This window comes from Ochotona curzoniae, unplaced genomic scaffold (assembly GCF_017591425.1).
Source record: "Ochotona curzoniae isolate NIBS_2020 unplaced genomic scaffold, NIBS_Ocur_1.0 contig_2723, whole genome shotgun sequence".
NCBI lineage: Eukaryota > Metazoa > Chordata > Mammalia > Lagomorpha > Ochotonidae > Ochotona > Ochotona curzoniae.
In genome coordinates, this window is record NW_024465573.1 from 4,290,489 (window position 1) to 4,305,666 (window position 15,178).

Consider the following 15,178-nt stretch of genomic DNA (forward strand, 5'->3'; position numbering starts at 1 on the left):
AATGTGCACTCATTTCCTAAAGAATAATTCTCAAGGTTTCCCCTGTAAGCGGTACTTGCAAAGGCCTGTTTTGAGGTGAGCATTCCTGACTTTAGCAATGGCCTTATTCTCTCCACATGGAACTATGATATCCACAGCTTCCATTTTGATTTGAAATCCCCAGACATCCACTCCTACCCTAGGAAAGACTTACCTACCTAAGTTGGCTCAGTTTGAGATCTCAGGCAGCACTTTCCTGGTGGGAAAAGAACTTGTTTTCTTGCCAACCTAATGCATTTGCAATGGCAGTGGGAGCCTGGGGTGGAGGCTGCTGGAAGATTCCAGCTGCCACCAGAATGTCAGGCCAACTGTGGTCAGGGAACTCAGCATAGCCTCACACCACCTCACTCCATCTCCATCTGCATTTCCATCTCCACACCTACCAGGCCACCACATTCAGTTTGTGGGTTGTGCAACCGGATATAAAAGAACGTAAACACTTTAACTACTTCCATTAAATGTTAAGCCAGGAAGTTGATGTTTCATAATTGGGCTGCTGGCCTCCGCCTTGACCATAGCCTAAGGTGCACATTGCCTTATTCCATAGCTTTTTTAGAACAGAAAATATAAACCTTATGCCCTTGTGGACCTCAAGAGGCACCATGAAAGCAGAGAAGCAATGCGCTGTCAGGGATCAAGAGGCAAGCCTCTGTGCCGGACACTGGGAATATATAGCTCTTTTGTGGATTTCACTGTACAGCACCCGTTTCCTCAGAATCTTTTGAGGTCCCCAAACACTTTGTTTTAGCAGAGAAGTAGTTTTAGGGGGTTACTACCCACTCATCTGCTTGTGGACTGAATGTTCCTCTTTCCTTCACCTTAAAACCTTGTCCTTGTCCTTGCTTTGATTGGCATCAGGAGCCAGGACCAAGCTTTCAGAAACAGATGTGCAGTGAACAGCATTAGAAGACTCTACCCCTGTCACATTCATCATGCCTTTATACTTAATCAAATGAAGTGCTCTGTGGAGGCATGAGACTTTTTATGTTCTCTATGAGGTACCATATGGACTAGAAAGAGTCCTATGTATAACATTATGTTCCCAAATACTTAAATCTTGACGGAATGGTACTTGGTCCCATGGATGTATAAGTATAATAAACACTTGGATTTAGGAAGCCGTAGGAAACAGAGTACCTTTTTATTCATAATTTAAAAACAAACAAAAAACATAATAAAATATGTGCTACAGACAGGAGTATGAATGTTAAGGATTCATCATCCGCCAGGAGGCCTGTGCGGACCTGTTACCTCTTCAGAGCGGACCCTCCAGGTTCAGTAGGAGATGGGATCAGAGCACAGTATAGATACATCATGTTTTAGTAGAGCACCCCTCACTTTGCTATAACATGTTCTGGTGACTCCTGAGTAGTCAGCAAGGACATTAAGTACAAGTGGAGGCCCAACATAGAGAGGGAATGGAGATCTGCGGGAAAATGGGAAGAAAGCACCTGCACATTGCCCGGACTCCTCTCTTCATTGCTATTCTTATTACATCACTTTCAAAGCGACAATGCAATAAAGATGCATAATGTTATAAAAAGTTATTGCTCGAGAAAAAAACAAAAGTATGATTATTTGTAGAAAAGGAGTCAGAAAAAATCCCATAAGGGAATATGTACAAGATAATTATATTTTTTAGAAAAATATTCATGTATCATTTTTCAAAAGATGTGACTGAATTTAAACTGAGATGTTAAAAGTCAATGAAATCTGGCTGAAATGTCCCTTCCTTGTTTACTCTCTTCCTTTCTAAAACTTCAAGCATTCATTAAGCATGTTAAAAATTTTCTGATAAAAATACTTTAATTTTAGGTGGAAAAGAGCCTGAGAAGTTAGATTAAAATTGATAGTAGCAGGGGCCAGTTTGATAGCATAGAGGTTAAGGTCCTTCCCTTGCACGTGCAGGATCCCATATGGGCGCCGGCTCTAATCCCGGCGACCCTGCTTCCCATCCAGCTCCCTGCTTGTGGCTTGGGAAAGCAGTTGAGGATGGCCCAAAGCCTTGGGACCCTGCACCTGCGTGGGAGACCCGGAAGAGCTCCTGACTCCTGGCTTTGGATTGGCTCAGCTCCTGCCATTGCGGCCACTTGGGGAGTGAACCATTGGACGGAAGATCTTCCTCTCTGTCTCTCCTCCTCTCTGTATGTCTGCCTTTCCAATAAAAGTCAATCAATCAATCTTTAAAAAAAAAAAAACCCTGATAGTAGCAATCAAGACTTTATACCTTGGGCTGTGCACATCTACATAAGATAAATTACCAAATCATATTGGAAGAAAGGAAGAAGTATTTTGGAGATCTGTTATACAGAAATCTAATATTTTCCCAGTGAATGTATAGATTATATTTATCAACATCAGTGAAACTGCAACATAACAATTTCATAGAACTCAATAATTCTGAAGTTATTTTAGATAAATTATCTAACAATGATGATAATAAAGTATCTAAGTGAAAAGGAAAAAACAAGGAAAAATCTGCCCCCTACATATTTTAGAATACATTGTTGATGTGGTACTGATACAAACCAAGAAAATTCCATTTGTATGACTGGATGGGAAACCCATAAACAAGAGGAATTACACATAAAATTTTAATATATATTGAGGATCATTAATGTATGGGTATGTATCATAAGTATAGCGAGGTATATGTTTGTGTGAGGGGCCTTTGAAAGGTTTATGGAGAGCTGGAATTAGTAGATGAGGCCAATTGCCCAGGAAGTTGATTTACTTATTTGAGAAAGAAGTGAGGGAGTGATAAAGTCTAGGAGAGGTTTCTCATCTACTGGTATACACCCCTCTCCCAAATATCAACAACATTCAAGGCTGGGCCATGCTAGGACCTTGAGCCAGGAACTCAACCCAGGCTTCTCCTGTGGTGGCAAGGTCCCACCTACCTGAGCTATCACTTGTTACCTCCTAGGGTGCACATTAGTAGAAAGCTAGAAGCAGGAGCAGGCATTATGATATTGGATATGAACAACCAATGTTGGTGTCTTAACTTCTAGGCCCAATGTCTACCCTTCCATGAACTTTGTGACGTTCTCTGGTATACCTGTATAGATGTATGTAACATATACCTGGTTTTACTCCATGTGCTCATAGAGTATGCAAACAGTCCAGTCACACACAAAAAAAGAAATATTAATAAACATTTCAAACTCTAGTATTGTTAGTCCTCATAACTCCAGTGAACATTAGTAAGATCCCATTTATATCTACTAAGCAAAACAAAAACTAAAAAATGTAATGCTCAATCACATCTTTAAGATAATTGGTGAACAGAACATTTTTTAAGGAATTATTTGTTTTGGCATCTTTATCTAGCAATGTACTTTATAATCCATAGATATATCCTTATTCTTTGTTTTAGTGAAACATATTATAAAAACTTATCTTAAAATAACTCAAAAGGTAAGGCCTACATTGTATGCATGGCATCCCGTGTTGTCAGTTTGAATCTCAACTGCTCCACTTCCTGTCCAACTCCCTGTAATGCACATGGGAATGCAGCAGCAGATGACACAAATGCTTGGGTCTGCACCGTGTGGGTGATGGGAATATAGTTGAAGGCTCCTAACTTCAGCCTGGCCTGATCCTGGCAAGTTATTTGGGGAGTAAACCAGCTAATGGAACACCTCTCTCTCTCTCTCTCAATTGCTCTCATTTTCATTCTCATTCCTCTCCCCTCTGTAATTCTGCCTTTCCCATGGCTAAATAAATACTTATTTTTTAAAAATTCAAAAGGCAAAGCTCAGTTTACAACAATGCAAAGTTAGAGGCAATGATTATGGAAAGTGTCATTTCAAAGTTAGGCTAAATAGTCTGCACCTCTTAAAAATTAAATTATTGGGGCCATTGTGGTGGCACCTCAGTGAAATCCTATATGGGTGTTGGTTCAAGTCCCAGTTGCTCCAGTTTTGATTCAGCTCCCTGCTGATGACCAAAGAATGGTTCAAGTCCTTGAGCCCTGAAACCACTTGGGATATGCAGAGGAAGCTCCTAGCTTCAGCTCAGGTCAGCTCTGGCCATTGCAACCACTTGGGAAGTAAACTAACAAATGGAAGATTCTCTCTCTCTCCTCTCCCTCTCTGTTTCTTTTTCTCTTTTACTCTCTCTCATTCCATAACTGTCAAATAAAACAAGTGAATCTTTTTTTAAAAATTAAATAATTTATTAAACACTTGCTGTGAAGCAGTTGATTTATACACACACACACACACACACACACACACACACACACACACACACACACAGAGTCCCTAATTATTGTGATCACTCTGCAAGTTAAGTATTTTTCATTCTCAGCTTAAAAATCTAAGGTCTAGGGCTTTAGCAAGATTACAATGATTATTCATGGCAGCATAACTAGTGAGCAGTGAAGCTGGGCCTTATCCCAGATCACTGACAAAACCTGTCTCACCTACGGCCTGGTCTAAGGGGAAAGTTCTTGTTTACAATCCCTGATGAAGGAACAGCTTTTGGCAGACGCATTCTGTACTATGGTCTGACCCAAGGTCAGCCAATCCAAGGTCAGACTAGGAGCTCATGATATGGTCTGTTATGGAAAGCTTTGCCAATTGCAAAAGAATCTCTTTTTACTCAACCCCACCCCTTATGCCTGTCTCTTGCTCTGTGTCTGCATTCTAGTTTCACAAACACAGAGCAGATCAGAACATTGTTGGGAGCTCACACTGGGAGCACACATGTGTAGAGGAGACTATGCCATAAGCATGTCCCCTAAAGCGCATGTGTTAGGGACTTCATCCCTCATGGAAGTGTTGAAAGATGGGACCTTTTAGAGGTGATTGGACAGGCAATTTCTGCTGTTGCAGGTGGATCAAGGTTGTTATCGTTGGCATGGGTTTATTATGCAGAAAGATGGTTTTATTATGTTAGTTTGGCCCCCTTCATCTTGGATTTCCCAGCTTCCAGAAATGGGAGAAAAAAATCTTTTCCGTAAGTTGCCAAGTTTCTGGTATTCTGCTCTAGCAATACAAACAGAATGTTGTCAGGAACAGTTTGCTGACTAGGTGAGATAGAACAAAACTCCTGGATCCCCAGTTGCAACAAAATCAACCGGGGAGGAAAGAGTGGGAGGACTAAGACAGATTCAAATCAGGCAATAAAAAGAAATAAAAACATGAAATACTTACTCTATTGTGCAAACAAGCGCTGCCTAATCTGTAACATCGGGTGTGTTAAATGATCCAGACAGTTCTCCAGGTTCCTCTCCTGCATTTCCCTACTTGATGTCATTAACTCCAGTTGAACAAATGGCTTGTGTGCCTGTTATTTGTTGATTAAGTTTTGCTACAAATTCATCCCTCTGTCTGGGTAAGGGGGTACACCATGCTGTCTGTACCTTCTCTAGCAGATATTACCATTGCCTGATTTCTCTAAACTTCACCTCATGGGGAAATTTACTCTCAGAAACCTTCACAGTGGTCCATCCAACTGAATTTACCTGAGCATAACCCTCCCCAAGGCACTCTTAAGCCATAGCAGCGTCATATCAGAAGCAGGTAGTCTGAGTGTTCAAGTGATGAATGCATATGAAATAAACAGAAAATTGAAGAGAGGATCAGACATCAGCTGTAGCAAATATCATCTCAAGAGTTACCCAGTGTCAACCCCTAAGTACATTGGAGAGAGGGCTCTACCGAGAGACAGGGGTGGCCACTTGATTTACAGTCTGCACACATCCTTAAGTTAAAGTATGTCTATTTGGGGAACAGAGTTGTGGTGTAGCAGGTAAAGACACTGCCTACAATGCTGGCATCCCATAGGGGCACCAGTCTGCACGCCAGGTGCTTCACTTCTGATGCAGTACCTTGCTAACATACCTGAGAAAGCAATGAACAGTAGCCCTTTGCACGTGGGACCCTGCCACCCACATTGAAGACCAGGATGGAGTTTCTGGCTCCTGGCTTCAGCCTGGCCGAGCTCTGATCCTAGTGTTTCCTTTGGGGAGTGAATAAGCAGATGGGGAATCTCTTTCTCTTCCCATCTCTGTGTAACTCTGCCTTTCAAGTAAATAAAACAAATCTGTTAAGATTTTATAAAATAGGTACATTTTAAGTTACAATTTAGGTTCTCTATATTATGAATATGTGTATGTGTGTTAGTGGAAGTCTGAAATGGACAGACCTTTTTTTGTGTAATGTGGGCAAAACTGATCTGGTCGTAAATGAATGAGAATGTCATAGCAATTTGGTATGAACTGTTCTTGAGGCAACCATCTGTCCTACACAAATAAATTTGTTTCTGAAACCACAAGACAGCATTCTCCCTGAGTTGGACAGAGAGTCCAGATATGAATCTGCCTGGCTCACAGCCTTGACTTTGTCCATTTGGCTCATCAGCTTAGAAGCAAATTCATTATATAACATTTCAAAAGCCAGCTCAGGACTCTGGAGTAAGGTTGAAAGATAATAACTGAAATTCGTGGCTATATAAGTAGAACACTTATCCTCCATAATCAAATCATTTCAAAGTATTATTTATTTTCACCATAATATCAAAGTCTGGAGAAAAGAAATAAATATTTTTAAAAACCATGATTTCATAAGAAGAATTCCTAACACTATACATTAGTTTGAGCCAGATGTGGAGGCTGTCTTTGTCACTGGAAAATAGCTCTTCCAATTCAGAAACATGGCTTTCCTTCAACTCATTGTTTCCAATCACATCAATTTTTTGTTTCATAATCTAAGATCCACCAAACACTGAATTTGAAACTAATAATGGATAGAATCAGAAGATAGAAAACTAGTATAGAAAAACAGAATGAGAACTGATCAGAGGATAACGAGAACGGTACCACAGCAAGCAGATGAGAAAAAGAAAGGGGTCAGGTTACAGACCAATGTAACAGAATAAAGTTCAAAAAGAGACCCATGTATATATAATCACCTGATATTTGACAGAGTAGATAAGGTGATAGAACAGTTTTTTCTTTTTTCTTTTTTTTTTTAAAGATTTATTTTTATTATTTTTTTATTGGAAAGGCGGATATACAGACAGGAGATACAGAGAGGAAGATCTTCCGTCCGATGTTTCACTCCCCAAGTGAGTGCAACGGGTCGATACTATGCCGATCTGAAGCCAGGAGCCTCTTCTGGGTCTCCCACGCAGGTGCAGGGTCCCAAAGCCTTGGGCCGTCCTCGACTGCTTTCCCGGGCCACAAGCAGGGAGCTGGAAGGGAAGTGGGGCTGCTGGGATTAGAACCGGTGCCCATATGGGATCCCGGGCGTGCAAGGCGAGGACTTAACCACTTGCGCCACCGCGCCGGGCCCGATAGAACAGTTTTTTCAATAAAGCATGCCAGAGCAACTAGATATCCACCTGGAAGGGAAAAACTCCAACCCTCACCTCATCCCATACACAAAAATCAGTTCAAAAGAAAAAATAGACCAAAATGTAAGTGTGAAAACAACAGAACTTCCAGTACAAAGCAGAATAAAATCATTTGGATTTTGGAGTAGGCCAAGAATTCTTAGACTGGACATGAAATTAACACGTGTGACAGAAAAAAAAATCATAAAATTGACTCATTGAAACTTAAAATCTTTTGCTTGTTGAATAGCATCATTAAGAAACTGAGAAAGGAAGCTATAAAGTTGAGTGAAAACATTACAGTGCATATAAAATAAGCAAAAGATTTGAATGAACATTTCATACAAGATGATGCACAAATAACCAAGGAACACATCAGATTTTCAACAGCATTTGTGACCAGAAAAATGTTAGTCTTAATCACAGTGGGCTGCCATATCATGCCATTACAATGTCTAAAATTAAACAGACTGACAACACTAAATGTTGATGCAGTTGTGAAGCAACAGGAATTCTCACTGTTGCTCATGAGAGTGTGAAATATTACAACCACCTTGGAAGCAGCTTGATTTTCCTAACAAGCTTAAATATACACTTATTTTATGACTCAGTAATTCAAATCCTAAGAATTTGTCCTAGTGAAATGAAATATATGTCTCTGGAAAGGCTGGCTCATGAAAGTTTATGCGCAAAAGCCCCAAACTGAAAATACTCTGGTTATCAACAGGTGAATAAGGAAGCAGACTGAAGTCCACTCATGCATATACTTCACATTGATACAAAAGAATGAGCTATCAATGAGCTTAATAATGTAATATTATTAATAATAAAAACATTGTGCTAGGTTAAAAAAATTCTTTAAAAGGAGTCCTTGCATCTAATTATGAACCTGTCCTCTCAGATGAGGCAGAGAAATGGAGTGGTATTTGGTTGGGGTGCGAGGTGGGGGTTATCAAAAGATTTTTGAGTTTTGAGATTGCTATTATTAACACTTATCTGCATGCTAATGCAGTGAAGAGAGTGAGATTGATGGTGTAATAAAAAAATTATCAAGAAGGCCAGCGGGTATGGGATACAGAGCCAAGCAGGTTGTTTCTCTCTGACACAGAGAGAATGTATGTTGCACTGTATCAGGACAGGAGAAAAACTGAAGATGGATGCCTGCAGGTTAATAGACAGGACAAGACAGAAGAATAGCTGTTCTCAATGCTGCTTTTTACTCAGCAAAATAAGAATGGGAGGAAGAAACTGTTAGAGACCTAAAGGGAGAGCCTAATATAAAAAAGACCTTTCAGAGAGAGCGAGCTCCCTGGAAAGTGTATTAGGACTGTTCAACTGAGATGACTCTCATTTGAGATTTGTCAGTCATTCGTTGAAAGAGAATCCGTTAGGAAAGATTTTGTTGACCCATGTTCAGCTTTAGGAACTAAGGCATAAAGCACACAGGCTATTCTAACTAAGGTGTTCATTTTCCAAAGGACTCCACAAGAAGAGCTGAGCAGCAAAACAAAAAGTTTTAGATTCATGTATTTATTTTTATTGGAAAGTCAGATCTACAGAGTGAAAGACAAAGAGAAAGATCCTCCATCCACTGATTCATTCCCCAAGTGGCTCCAACTGTGAGAGCTAAGCTGAGCTGAAGCCAGGAGCCAGGAGCTTCTTTCAGGTCTCCTACACAGGTGCAGGGTCCCAAGGCTTGGATCATCCTAGACTGCTTTCCCAGGCCACAAGCAGGGAGCTGGAGGGGAATTGGAACAGCTATGGCAGGAACTGGCACAAATATGGGATCCTGTCACATGCAAGTCGAGGACTTCAGCCACTAGGCCACTGTGCCAGACTCTGGGCAAAAGGTTTCAACATGGTGTCAAGAGAATGGTTACATAACAAATCACAGAATATGAGTCAGAAGATGACAGAAGCAAGGACAAGCCAGGTGCTGGATGGAAATAAATCGGTGATGTCAACAGAGAAAGTCTGTGGTGTGAGTAAATGAGTTGGCAGGCTTAGGGATGACTGTCAAATGGAGTGTTGTTCAAAGTCCAGATGTCAGATTCGGTTCTATTCTTCAGATGATAAGGACTGGGATATGGCTGTGAGAGTGGTAACTGAGATGGGGTGAAGTTCAGAAGCCTGGCCATGGAGTTTTGGATAGATCTTCTACATGCATCTGAAACTACCCAGGAAAGGTGACAAGAGTAGAGATAGAAAGGAGAGCTGTTGAGAGTCAGTAGGCTGGGAGTCAGAAGGCTCATTCTACTCTGATGGAGGTAGTTGTATTGTCAGTCGGTTTACTTGTCCATAATCCTAAACTCTGTCTCCTAATTACTGTGTTTTAATTCCAAGTTGAAGATAGAGGGTGTCAGAAACTCAATTTGGGTAGGCATAAGTGATAGGCATTCAAATACTAGAGGCTATCTTCTGTTGCCTTCCCACATTCATTAGCAGGAAGCCAGATTCTAAGTACAATGTACCCATGACTCAAACTAGGCTGTCCAATATGGGATACAGACATCCTATACAATGGCATAACTGGTCGAGCCACAACACCCACTTCTGGCTGGGTACATTTAAAGTAAATGCTGTGTTGATAGAAGTGTTTCCAAAAATAACTGCTGAATCTTGCTGATTATTTTATGTGCAGCGAATGATCCTGAAATTTTTTTCTTGGTGTTATTCCAAGGCTGAATTTACCTGCCAGGGGTAGACTCATCCACAGGCCTCTTGTTTTTATTGGTGATATCACTCAAAAAGGCAAAGTCAATAATAAACACAGACTGACTTGCCCACCAATGGTCTGCCTCACTGTGTGCACTCTGTGCTGTCACCGAACAGAAATGCTTCAGTTATTCTCTGTTCTTCTCCATAGCAAACCCGTATTCAGGGCACTGGTGCCTCATCTCAATGTGGCTTATGGCAAAGATGTAAAAATGGATGCAGATGCCCGAGCCTTAATGCTTTAAAGTGTAGATGTTTTAAGCAATGCTGTAGCTGTTACAATGGGGCCTAAGGAGATAATTGTGATTATTGAACATACTTGGGAGAGTCCCAAGGTAACAAAAGATATTGTGACTGTTGCCAATATTTCAAGGATAAATATAAAAATATTGGAGCTAAACTTGTTCAAGATGTTGCCAATAACACAAATGAAGAATCTGGGGATGGTACCACCAAAGCTATGGTACTGGCCTGCTCTATTGCCAAGGAAGGCTTTGAGAAGATTAGCAAGGATGCTAATCCAGGAGAGGTGTGATGTTAGCTGTTGATGCTGTTATTGCTGAACTTAAGAAGCAGTCAAAATCTGACAACTGCTGAGTAATTGCTCAGGTTGCCATGATTTCCACAAATGGAGACAAAAAAATTGGCAATATCATTTCAGATGCAATAAAGAAGGTTGGAAGAAAAAGTGTCATCACAGGAAAGGATGGAAGAATACTGAATAATGAATTGGAAATTATTGAAGGCATGAGGTTTGATTGAGGCTATATTTGTTCATATTTTGTTAATATATCCAAAGGTCAGAAATGTGGATTTTAAAATGTTTATGTTCTGCTGAGTGAAAAAATTTCTAGTGAGCAACCCTTTATACCTGTTCTTGAAATTGCCAGTGCTCACTAAGGAGAGAATGGTGATTATTGAACATATTTGGGAGAGTCCCAAAGTAACAAAAGAAATTGTGTCTGTTGCCAATATTTCAAGGATAAATATAAAAATATTGGACCTAAACTTGTTCAAGATGTTACCAATAACACAAATGAAGAATCTGGGGATGGTACTTTCCAAAGCTATGGTACTGGTCTTTGGTCATAATTGGTGGAGATGTTGATGGAGAAGCTCTGAGTATGCTCATTTTGAATAGGCTAAAAGTTGGTCATCAGGTTGTAGCAGTGACAGCTTCAGGTTTTGATGACCTGATAAAAACCACTTAAAGACATGGCTGTTGCATTTGGAGAAGAGGCATTGGCCCTGCATCTTGAAGACATTCAACCTCATATCTTAGGAAAAGTTGGAAAAGTCATTGAGACAAAAGATGATGCTGTGCTTCTGGAAAGAAAAGGTAACAAGGTTCAAATTGTAAAACATGTTCAAGAAATCATTGAGCAGCTAGACGGCACAACTAATGACTGTGAAAAGGGAAATCTGAGTGAACACCCTGCAAAGCTTTCAGATGGAGTTGTGCTGAAGGATGCTGAGACAAGTGATGTTGAGGTAAATGAAAAGAAAGAGTTAGATGCTCCAAGTGCTACCAGAGCTAATCTTGAAGAAGGCATTGTTCTGGGAGGTGGGTGCCCTGCTTCGGGGCATTCCAGCCTTGGACACATTCACTCAATCTAATGAAGATTTAAAAATGGGCATAGATGCTATTAAAACAACACTCCAAATCCTGGCAATGACTATCACTAAAAATGGGGGTGTTGAAGGATACTTGATTGTTGAGAAAATTTGCAGAGTTCCTCAGAAATTGGCTTGTGAATATGTTAGACAAAGGAATCACTGATCCGACAAAGTTGGTGAGAACTGCTTTATTGGGTGTCGCTGGCGTCACATCTCTGTTAGCTACAACAGAAGTGATGGGCAAAATGGGAGGGAACATGGGGAGGTGAGATGTTCTAATTCCTAGAATAGTGCTTTACCCTTGTTAATGAACTGAAACAGCAAGCTCAAGGTGATGTTCCTCTTCAAGAACTTCAGAGAAGTCAGTGGAAGAAGATGAAGAAAAGACAGGCTGAAGAAAGTCCCTGTAAACATCAGGTACTGGTTTCAGTTGACAATAGATAGTGATTTACTACTGTCATACCCATGCCTACAGAGAACATATTTTGTGTTTTTGAATAAGAAGATATTTGTACATTCCTAATATTTGTACAAGAGCTATGTACCGGTATACTGCTTTCAACTTAAATCACTGATGCACTTCTACTGTTAAAAAAAATCAGGGCTTCAGAGCTTGAGAGCACCAGATGAAAAGCAAAGAAGCATTCTTTCTGTGGAGAGTGAGACAAATTGTGTACAAAGTAGAGACATATGCAGTTATCTGACAAACTGTGTGTGCTAAAAGTTTGTTCAAGAAATAGCAAATATAATAATTACCATTTGTTTGCTACTAGATACCAGATACTGAACTAGCCAGAAGCTAGTAGTTAACATGCATTTAATCTTATATTCTGGGCATTTCTGCTGTGATTGTGTATTGTAATTGAATCTTTGCAGCAGCCTGATGAAGAGGTTCTTGATTTTCACTTCTTCAGCTACACGTTGGACATTTAATAGCATGTTGTTTAACTTCTTGGTGTTGTTAATTTCTTTTTTCTTCCGGAAGTTGATTTTGTTTTGTGGCTCTTCATTTAAGGGAAGGTAAAGTAGTTGTGTAATGGAGACTGTCATATCTAGTAACATGTCATTTAACTTCATGGCATTGTAAATTTCTATTTTTCTTTCTATTGTTGATTCTGTATCATGACTTTTCATTTAAGGGAATGTACAGTAGTTATGTAATGGAGACTAACAACCAGATGTGAGGATGCAGTGTGGTCGGCATCTCTGTTTCCAGACAAAGATGGACTTACAGTGAAACTGTTTATATTATATTTTGACAATAGGATTCTGGACTCTCTGCCATTGTCCATGCCCGCAATGATGAACATATGACTGACTATGAAGAACTATATGTTAGTAATGATATAAAGGAACTGGGGGGGAGGGAATTGGGGAGGGATAGGGGAATATGGAACTGTATCGTAAAATGATAGCAATAATAATAAAATGTGAAAAAAAAAAGAGTTAAGACTAACATAAAGAGGTCAAGACCTGAAAATTCTTGGCTGAGATCTTTCAGTTGTTAAAAATTGGATGTAATTGGGATTTACAAATTTGGTTGACTCTGAAGTTTATATGTTAGCACTGTGCTATATTTGCTTTCGCTCTGTACCATACTTGACATGATCAAGATCCTCAGAGGAATGGTTTTCAAGAAGGTGATTGCCCACTAGGGGGAGGTAGATGGACGTGTAAGCATAAATAGGTAAAAAACAACAACACAATCAGTGCTTAAAATGAGGGCTGTTGATTATGGCAGCAGACAGTAAGTGATGAACTCATGAGACTTTGGAAGTAAACATATTCAGTATTTAATAATTGACTCATTGCTTTCTTATAGCATGCCTTTTAGATGGTACTGTGGTTTAAATGTGTTCATCAAAAGCTCCTGGCTGAACACTTACTCCTCACATTCATATTTTGATGATATGTTCAGGTGGGGTCTTTGGGAGGTAATTAGTATTAGGTGAGGTCATAAGGGTGGCACATCCACCAGGTCTCAGTGGTTTCATAAATAAAGAAGAGAGACCTGAACTCGCACACCTGCTCTGTCTCTCCAGGCAATGCCTTGTGCGTTACAGTGCAGCCAGAAGGCTCTTGCACTGTGCTCTTGGACATGCTGACTTTCAGAACTACGAGCTGAGTAAATCTTTGTTCTTCGTAAGCCCTCCACTTTGTGGCAATTGGTTATAGCAAGGTAAAACAGACTAAGACTGGTCGTGAGCTCCTATTACCACATTTGCTTCTACACTTAAGTATCCTAAATATCACTGATAGAATTTCTCCCCCTAAGACACCTGTGCCTAACATGTGTTCTTACCCCGTCTTATCTGCTGTTGTGCTCAACGTCTGTGCTAAACTTGTAACTCCCCTCTCTTCTTCATGAACACCATGCTAACTCTTGCATGGCATTTTGTGTCCTGAACTTCCTCCTGATCCTAGTACCTGACCACCTTCCTGTGTCCTGTCCCACACTGGCTTTGCCACATACCACAAGCAGTTCTGGCACCTGACCTCTGTGACTTTCTCCTATCAGGAAGCCAACTCTTCCTCAGTCCCAGTGTTAGAGACCCAGGGATGGGACTTTCATGGACTTCATTTGCATTGTAAGCCATAGTGCATGTCCCTAAGAAAGGAGGCCACAGGCAGCAGTAAGCAACGGGAAGATGGGAAGTTGGGGCTTATTTTCCTGCATGACCACAACACTAGATATGCGGCATCCAAAGGATCTAAAGGGCAATGGCCTAGCAAGCATAGCTAATTTGCTAAATATGCAAACATTTGGGGAACATGGGAGATTTAACATATGCCCTTTTACATAGAAGGGAATTCCTTGAGATATCTTTGAACTTTTTAAAAAGATTTACTTATTTTTACTGAAAAGTCAGATACACATAGAGGAGGAGAAACAGAGAGGAAGATCTTCAGTCTACTGAATCACTCCCCAAGTGGTCACAATAGCTGGAGCTGCACAATCTAAAGCCAGGAGGCAGGAGCTTCTTCTGGGTCTCCCACACAGGTGCAGGGTCCCAAGGTTTTGACCCATCCTAGACTGCTTTCCCAGGCCACAAGCAGGGAGCTGGATGGGAAGCGGGGCTGCCACAAAGTCTGAACTTAAACACTTAATTTTTTTTTTTTTTTTTTGCTGCCTCAGTCCACAGAGGTTGGAGCTAGGAACTCCAGCCGAGCCTCCTGTGTGAGTGACATGGACCCAGTTGCTCGAGCCATCACTGCAGTTTTCTACGATCTGCATTAGCTAGAAATTGAAATTGAAACTGGAGCCAGAACTTGAATCCAAACACTGCAACATGGAATGTGAGCATTTCAACCAGTGTTTTAACCACAAGGCCAAGATGTCTGCCCCATTTAGCAAATATTAGATAACATTTTGCCACTGTGTTTAAAAGGATGAAATAAAGTGTTTTTTAAAAATGGCAGGGCCCAGCACAGTAACCTAGTGGCTAAATCCTCACCTTGCATGCGT

General features: G+C 40.5%; 1 pseudogene; it reads left to right on the forward strand.

Moving 5' to 3' along the window:
* The first annotated feature begins 10,214 nt into the window (after positions 1–10,214).
* On the forward strand, positions 10,215–14,950 carry LOC121153956 (annotated as a pseudogene).
* Positions 14,951–15,178: the final 228 nt, after the last annotated feature.